The sequence below is a fragment of the Panthera pardus genome, unplaced genomic scaffold (assembly GCF_024362965.1).
Source record: "Panthera pardus isolate Hobbes unplaced genomic scaffold, ASM2436296v1 HiC_scaffold_7, whole genome shotgun sequence".
In the NCBI taxonomy this organism is placed as follows: Eukaryota; Metazoa; Chordata; class Mammalia; order Carnivora; family Felidae; genus Panthera; species Panthera pardus.
Genome location: NW_026527002.1, coordinates 15562113 through 15571962, shown reverse-complemented (window position 1 = coordinate 15571962; position 9850 = coordinate 15562113).

The window sequence follows — 9850 nt, the reverse complement described above, 5'->3', positions numbered from 1 at the left end:
AACTGTGGAATAGAAACTTGTATTTTCTGGGGCGCCTGGGTGGCGCAGTCGGTTAAGCGTCCGACTTCAGCCAGGTCACGATCTCACGGTCCGTGAGTTCGAGCCCCGCGTCAGGCTCTGGGCTGATGGCTCAGAGCCTGGAGCCTGTTTCCGATTCTGTGTCTCCCTCTCTCTCTGTCCCTCCCCCGTTCATGCTCTGTCTCTCTCTGTCCCACAAATAAATAAAAAAACGTTGAAAAAAAAAAATTAAAAAAAAAAAAAAAAAAGAAACTTGTATTTTCTTCTCTGGTTGATATGTCTGAAGACATCCATGAGCTCTGAAATAAAAAAAAAAGGATGTTTCTATTCTATTTCACTTCATATTATTCTTTTACTCATCTTTTATACTTTTACGTGCTTGTCAAGACCTTAACTCCAGATGATCAACTGTAGATGGTCAAAATATATGTCTTCATTATGTCATAAATTATTTCTACACATGTACACCAGTGTAGGTGAAATCTGGTGGTCATTAAGTATCCATCTTTACTTGAGTACTAGTTGGTTTACTCCCCGAGTAGATTGGTAAATTCCTTATCTTTGTAATATGGACAATTTATATAATACCTGGTTTACAGTCACCCCCCCCCCAAGACATTATTACCCTTCCTCAATTAAGTGAATAGGAAAAATGACATATGGAGGATATCAAGACCATCCAAGAAAAGTGAAAAGTCCTTAATTTTTCCTTAAATCAACAAATATATGTTGGTTAATATGTTTACTGCTGATTTTTGAACTCAGATCATTTTGTGTGATATTTACCACCATATTCTATCATTAATATTTATTATTAAGGGGGGAATGGGACAATATTCATTGAGCACCATGCTTGGTAAATCATGTCATGCATTTCAGATACTTCTCAGTGCTAGTTAGGCATGCCTCAAATTTCCATAGAGTCTGAAGTAATAGTTGTAAATCTCAGGATTTTAAAAATAATATTCTCTAAAATATTTTTACTGATGTTCTCCATAATGTATATATAAATAACACCAAGACACCTTTTTAATCATTTTGTATGTGCCATTTTCCAAACTACCATGCATATTAGCCTGGAAGATGATGTGACACCAATGTAATTGCATCATTGGTTAAATTGCTTTACTTAAAAAGAACTATTCTGAATGGATGGACCAATTTTTCCAATATATTTTCACTTTCCAGGAATTTTCCATTGTGGAGTTAAATATTTGAAAATCTTAGTATAATATAAACAGGCCAGTATCCTAGGTTTCTCTGTTTATTCTCACTGTATATGCCTTTACATAGCATTCATGTCTTTGAAATTTATTGACTTTTTTGGTCCAGTTTTCCAGAATGTGAACTTTTTAAAGAAGTTCGAGACTGTTTAGATCACTGTTTTATCCCCAAAGTCTAACTCAATAAATGTTTATTGAAAGAATCACTTTAAAAGAATCTTCTTACAAGGCAATAACGATAAATATTTAAACAATACCTTATTGCTAGCTTTTAAAGTAATTTCTTGACAGATTTACTGAATGAGACCAGCCTGTTTAATAAATTATAGTATTCAACTTTAATTTTCCCATCCATGGTTTTCTGTCTTCTTTTTGGAACTTTGTGCACTGATTTGGTATGCTTTTCCACAAACTTCAACATTTAATAATTTCTCTAAGAAAAAATTGTGAAGCTTGGTTAAAATTCAAATTACAGCTTTACCTAATAATTCTAGCCTATGAATAATGCTTTTCCTATAATATATGCCAGTTCTCATGTTGGGAAATTTTATAAAATTACCCATTTTCTCTTTGCATTAGTTTGCTGCTAACACTGTAACAAATTACCACAAACTTAGTGGCTGAAAACAATGCATATTTATTTTCTTGTAGTTCTGGAGGTCAATAGTTCACAATCATTTTCACTGGGCTAAGGTCGAGGTGTCCTGGGGCTGGTTCCTTCTGGAGAGAATCTATTCCTTGCCTCTTCCAGCTTCTAGAGGCTGCCTGCATTCTTGATTCCTGTCCTTCCTTCACCTACCCAGCTAGCAATGCAGCATCTTGCTTCTGTTACTGCATTGCCTTCTTCTTCTTTATGCAAATCTCCCTCTACCTTCTACTTCAAGAAAACATGTGATTGCATTTATGGCCCATTGAGATAACCCATAATAATCTCATGTCAGGATCCTTAATTTAATCATGCCTGCAAAAGTCTGTTTTGCCATATAAGGTAGCATTCATAGGTTCTAGGAATTAGGACCTACATATTTTGGGGAGATATTGTCCAGCCCACCACACCCTTCTCTATTTAATTTCTGTACTAAATCTATGATGCTTTCTTAATAAAAATGTCTTAAAATATGTACAAAACATTTATTTTTATTGATGCTGTTTGCTTTATTTTAAAGAATTAAAGAATTTTAATAAAAACAAATTATATTTTCACAGAAATTACAAAGTTTTATCAAGTTGTCACCTCCAAAATCTCCTGACTCTGATCCCTTGTGGTGGTATTGTGGAAGACTGTGGCAGGTCAGGGGTGGAGAGACAGTTGGTTTGGTCAGCATACTCTTCACACCCCAGGATACAGCAACTGAAACTGGTAGAATTTATTTCATTCTGTTCTGACACTTCTCCCCTTCTGCAAGCTTTTTTGTTTATGGAAGATGAAAATGTTAAAAACAGAAAACACACGTTTACTCAATTTCACATTCCTGCTTAGACTGATACATTGTTCTTAATATACTGCACCCTCTAAAATGTCCATCTCTCAGGGCGCCTGGGTTGCTTAGTTGGTTAAGTGTCCAATTTCGGCTCGGGTCATCATCTCGTGGCTCATGAGTTCGAGCCCCACATAGGGCTCCGTGCTGAACAGCTTAGATCCCGGAGCCTACTTCGGATTCTGTGTCTCCCTTTCTCTCTCTGCTTCTCCCCCACTCTCTCTCTCTCTCTCTCTCTCTCTCTCTCTCTCTCAAGAATAAATAAACAAAAAAATTGTTTAAATGTCCATCTCTCTCATCTGTGCTGGTTCCTATCCTCTGAAATCTCTAGTAACTCTTTCCCTCGCTGATAGCACTTTCTTAGCCTTCCAAATTACCCAGGGAATCCCTGTCTCAGGGAAGTTTCTGTAAGCCCTTCCCACGTGACCTCCACATAGACGGCCCCTGTAGCTATCACTCATCATCTGATTTACAACTACTTATTTTCTGGTCTCTCTTCTCCCCTAGGTTGTGTGCTCCATAAGGGTAGGAACTGTGTCCTTTAGATTGTAACTTGTAGCATTCTACCCACCCCAGAGTTGGTGTTCCCTAGATGTGTGCGAATAAGTAAAGGCTCATTCAACAATTGTGTGCTGACTAAATGGATGAAGTTTCGTTTACCAGTGAGTTTACTAATTTCACTAACTTTTCTAACATCACAAATTTTGACACATGCACATTCCATAAAGTGTGAGGCATAGTGAGAAAATGGGGAGAGTTTTTCACTTATCAGTGTCGATATTATAAAAACAGAAATATGTAAAATATTTTCTGTATTTTGGAGGTAGAATCATGTGGATCAGATCATACATTGGCACCTGAATTTGTGGTTCTGGCCAAATGGGACAAATATGCATCAATATGCTTCTGAAAGCAGTGTTAGTAGGTCATATAGTTTCTATTTAAGAACTCTGACAAAGGAGGTGTATATATATATATGTATATATATACATCTGTGTGTATATACACACACACACACACGCATAGATGTATTTATTTATACATATGTATTTATATATTTATGTTTATATACACACATATTTTAAATATATATTTATATATTAAATATTTATATTTTAATTTATTTTATGTTTACATAAGATATAATATATAAATATATAATATATATATATGATCTTTGTAGACTCTCAGAATATTGAAACTGTGAGGACTATAGAAATCATTGATTTTACTGTGCGTTACTTTTTAAAAAATTTTTAAATGTTTAAATTTATTTGAGACAGAGAGACAGCGTGTGAGTGGGGGAGGGGCAGAGAGAAAGAGAGACACAAAATCCGAAGCAGCCTCCAGGCTCTGAGCAAGCTGTCAGCACAGAGCCCCACGCAGGGCTCGAACTCAACAAACCGTGAGATCATGACCTGAGCCGAAGTTGGAAGTTAACCGACTGAACCACCCAGGGTCCCCAGTGTGTGTGTTACTTTTAAGATGAGGACAGCTGTATGTATTCCTGTAGAGGTATTGATTTGCCCCAAATCATAGAGTCAAACCTGGGACTGGAATCCAGCCCTCCTGCCCAATGAGTTTATTGCTAGATCTACTATGCCGTAATATAGTAATTTAAACACAGTTTTCAAAAGTCAGTAGGTCTTCCAAAATTCTAAACCAGATCTATCATTTGCATTTTTCTCATGATGAGAAGCAGTGAAAAGAAAACTAGATTAGGATCACCTAACTTGGATATGTTGATGGAGGTTTTTTGTTGCAGCCCCAAAACATTGTAGAATGGCACCTATAAGGCAGATGCCGCCTCTGCTGTGGATTGGGAGCTGCAGAATTCGGAAGCCACCTCTGCTCTGAACAGGAAGCTGCTGAGTTAGAAAACTGCTTGACAAATCAGGAAGTTGCCACCGTGACTGCTGGCTCCAAAATCCTGCTGGGGATTGGCTCACACCAGAGCATCCGAACAGCAGTACCTAAATCATATGCGGAATCTTTGCTCCATAGGAGTCTGGGAAATGGTGTTTTAGTATGAAAGAGAGGCCCACACTGGTTTTAATCTTGCTTGGATGATGATGGGACAAATTTAACGTCTGTGACCCCCAAATAAGACGATGGATATGAAAGCAGTTTGTCACAAAGACTTGCAAAATGCCAGTTATTTAGTGTCATTCCCCAGGCCGTTGTACCCTCCTAGTTATTCCTACTTCTTTTAGCCTATGTGGCATGCTAGTGGGATGAAATACAACTATCTTACTAGAATATCACTCACTTATTCAATCCCTGAATATATCTGCCCATGAAAATAGTACAAAAGGGAATGGGGAATATGATATCTTTAGCTTGGACTTATTTCCATGGCTAAGTTTAGAAAAGCGTTTTAATGAGTCTTCTTGTTAGCAGGCTATAGCTTAATGCCATTTGGCTCTCCCTGAAGACTCTTCTAAAATTATTCCTGATCTTGGGACTTATTTTACTTTAAAGTAAGCGGACATGCTGAGTCTTGTGCTGGTTTATTAATTGGAATGAGTGACCGAGAAAACTTGGCTGGTGTCATTTGGCAAAATTTGGGGCTATTAAAAACATTCTGAAAACCACATTCAGAATCTAACTTGCTGGCCTGGGAAAATTGACCCCCCCACTCTTCACTCCCCGTTTTCCAGTGGTTGCACTGTTTTGTGTCCTCCGTGACCCAATTCAGCTTGATCTCAAGTTGCTACCCTTCTTCTCACTGGCCTTCCGCTCACTTCCCACAATCTTTGCCGTGACCCCACTCTGTTGTTTTTATTTCCAAGTCTATGAAATAAAAATGTAAAGTACTTTCCTACATATGTTCTTTAAGTTCTCTTGGATAATGAGCCATCGTTATTGTGGGTGAGAAAGATGATCACTGATTCATTTTGTGGGGGAAACATGATACAAATTAATTTTCAGTATTGGCAGGTATTTGTACTTACACTTCCCTGTGCTTAAAATAATATTTCTTGCCATTTGAAAAATGAATTCAATATTATGATTTGTAAATATTGCTTATAAGAATTATAAAACTTTCTATAAATGTAGGCTATCTCAAGTGTGGCTGCATAGTGCTGGTAAGTCAAACTGTCTCTGACGGAGCTCAGGTCGTTGGGCAACCTCTCTGGTCTTCCATTTTCCTATGGATAAATCAAGATGAGTTTCATCTCCAGCAGTCTAACATTTCTATGAGCGGATGAATGTTTAGCTACCCGGCTTGAAAGTGATGGCTTGCCTCCCTCACTAACCTATCCCAAAATAAGGATCTTAGGATATGGGATTAAAAAGTGCATTACCGAATTCACTTCTCTATTTTTTTCTCTTCCTTCTTCCATCTCTCTCTTCTCCCTGCACTAATAGATTTCAAGATGAAAGAACAGACCCTGAGGGGTTGTCTTTCTTTACATGACCAGAGCTAGAGGTGGACACGGTCATTAGGAGGGAACAGCGGAACTATTTTTGAGCGTTTCTTTTCCATAAAGGAAGTAACAGGACGCACCTCACCGGGACAATGTCAACAAGGAAAGTTTTTACTTTCTTCCTTAGCCTGGTTGCTCACGATGAGCAGTTACATATTCAAATGAATCTGTCAGGGACAAGAGTCTGGTGCTTGAGTTCCTGCTCGGCCCGATGACATTGATTTGTGAGCATAATGCTCGGCTGCGGGATGTGTGACAGATAAATTTTATCAAAATTAAGGCACAATTAAACATTTCATCTTCCTAATTACTGGCTGTAGATTCAGCCTGATGACCATGTGCTGTAAGAAATCAGCGACCATTACACATTTTAATGGAGCACAGCTGTCTTACAGCTTGGTAATATTTGCACAGTGCCACAGAACTGTAATTTATGATAAAAAGAAAAAATGTGTATTGGCGCTTTTTTGCCAAAATAGATTAAGGATTCATATACTTTAATGAGATTTGGACCTAGTCTTGGATTATCGTTATAAATGATTTATGTGCATGTTGGTGGACTCCTGTAGTTCAGAGTTGATTTGTGTTTTGGTCTACCAATATGTAATTCAATATCTATTCTTGAGCCAATACCCATCACTTTCCCCCTTTTCCATTTCTTTTGCATCTTACATTTCTTTCACCTCTCACAAGGAAGGACAGATGGGAAGGGAACAAAGCAAAAAGGCAATGGCGGGAAGGCAGGAAGGACCTTGTTGAAAACAACTGTAGCTTCTTAAAAATTCATCGGGAGCAAGCTGGGGGAAGGGTGGAGGTGCCCGGACTGCAGGAACAGAGGCCCCCGTGGACCTGTCTTCACCAGCCCTGGCCTTACGTAGGGACACAAAAATCCGCGGCTTAGTGGGTGGAGCGGCAGACAGGCCCACGAGGACCAAACCAACCCTGACTGCAGAACTGATCTTTGCTCTTCTGAGAGGAGAGGTGACTGACAATTAAACCCTCCTCTTCTGTTTCTTCATCTGTGATGGAGGGAAAGGCTCTATCCCCTTTCCTGAGACTCCTGAGAGCACTGAGGGAGACTTCCAGTTAGTTATTACTGTAAAAGGCAACGTGGCAGTGCTAGTCTCCTCACCACTACCACCGTAAGGACTTCTGGGCTGTGAGTTTGGCTCCACTTCCTGTTAACCACCGTTGCTGTGTGTCTCTTTATTACCGTTCTTACTGGAAGAACACTTCAGCATGTTTGATGAATGAATTGCTGTGAACAAATTGGTCACCAGTAGGGTCATGAATTAAAAAATGTACACAGAGATTCTATATAAATTGCTAGTGCGTGGTGCATAGCTGTTGTGAATAAATTGGGGAACAAATGTAAATTTTGGTATCTTACTGGTGATTATTATGATGATTAGATTTGTCCAGGTAAATTGATGGCACATCTCCAATCCTTCTTATGTGCAGAGGATGCACATCTCTTCAGAAGTATTTCTTTTCAGAAAGCACACTGTGGATGAGAGAAAAAGGCAAGATACCAGAATCTACATGAATCTGCTCAATTTAGGTGTTAACTTGCCTACTGAAAACAGAGAACATACCCTAATGAATTCAGAAGGCCTATATATATATATGTAACAGGGAAAGAAGAGCTCATCATTTTATCATCCCGATCTTCTCCAGGCTTGATTTATTTCGGCACTCATATGCTGGAATGTTTCATACTGTACCAGGTTGCATATGCTTGCACACTAATTCTCAATTGCCGTATGCAGTTTGTGACAACCATCTGCTTCGACCTCCCTTTGAGTTCTTTCTCCCACTCAGCCCAGCTGAAGTAAAAATATGGACAGAAACAACTTCTGCAGGGAAATGAAAAAGTTAATAGGAGAGTTAAAGTTACATTGTGTATCTGCCTTTTGCATGGATGTGCTCCTGCAACTTATGCTCCACTTATCAAATATTTCTGCAATGCAAAGCCTGACACTTAGCAGAAAGCTGTAAAGAATGCCATGTTTCTTCTGACAGTCTTGGCTGTGGAGGAAAGGTAATAATAAAATACATACATCTAGTGCACATCTCGATGCTGGAGCCCACTAGCACTGCTCCCCAGCCTAGACCTACAGTATGTAGCACCTTGTCACATACCAGAAGATGAGGGGGGAGGGGAGGAAGGAAGAAAGAAGCAAGCGTATTTGGAAAATGCCTGACAAAAATCAACAGTGCATTTTGGAATTTGACTTGAAGAGGAGGGTTGATATATGTATCCTAAAAATTATTGAATGAGGGCATAGGAGAAAGAACTTCCATAACAACAGAGCTCAGATCCCATGTCTTTTTGCATGGAGCATGAAAGGAGAAATAGGAAAAGGTGTCTGAGAATTTTATACATGTGTATTTGTGTTTGAGAGATTAAAAAAAGAGAAATGCTTGAGTTATTAGAAAACACACTACGTCATGAAAGTGATTGTGTTTATTGTACTTCATCAGATCAAAGGAACCACCAATTGTATTGGACCCGATCTCATGAATGCTGAAAGTTGAAAAAAAAATTATGTCTTAAAAACAATGAGAAGTTCGATATCTCTATCTATATATGTATATGTAATTCTAAATCCACATCCATATCTGTATCTCTCCCCAAATGGATCAAAGTATGGTATCTCGGTCTTCCGTACTGTGAGCATATGTCTGACTCTAAGAACAAAAGAAAAATGACCTGGAGACCATAAGAAAAATTATGGTATGGGAAATTTATGGGAGAAGAAGAAGGAGAGAAGAAATAGGAGGATGGGAATGGAGGAAAGAAAAAACTGGGTATGTATAGAGAGGACTAGAGAAGCAATCTGAAATAATGCTGTCACACCAGCATTCGGAAGACCACCATCACAGCCTCTGTGTTCCAAAATCATTAATATTACTACAGGAAAAGCACAAAGTGAGAACATGAAATGAAATTGGCAGATAAAGAAAAAAATGTCCTGGATATAGCACTGATGAATTTCAGATGGAGTCAGATATAAAGCCTGGTGAATCATTACTAAAATGGGCAAAATACAAGTTCAGTGTGTTCTCTTAGCGTCTGAACCACCAGATTCTGTCTAAATATAATTGATTAATTCTAAAAGCCACAAGACACGCAAATATTATTTGCTGCGTTTTACCTTTTCCTTCAAACTTAGATGGTCTATCGGAAGAATTTCAGTTGAATATGTCAGAACCAGATTATGTAATTGGGGTATATTGCCTGACAATTGTTGAGAGAAATTTAAAATCCTTTTGAGACCTCCAAAGGGAATAGTTAATGATCAATTAGTAATGATTTAGAGCGTGGGCTTTGGAATCAGATGGACTGGGTTAAAATTCAGCTCCACTTTTGACTTGGCCATTTTTAACTTATGAACTTGAGCCCCAGTTTCTCTATTTGTAAGATGGCCGAGAAGAGCACCTACCTCACTGTTGTTAGGATAAAGTGAGAACATATATGTAAATCACCAGCACACTGTTTAGTACATAATAAATGCTCAATTAATGATAGCTGTACCTATTGCTATTGAAAAGTCTGGAGAGAACAGATGATAAAAGCTTCATGGGCAGTGGGAAGGAAAATGCAGGAAAATGACCATGGACAGTTTGTGGTGGATGGGGCACTGAGTTCTTTCCTGGGCAGGTAGGGGCATGAGATGTTAAATTTGCTTAGTTGAGA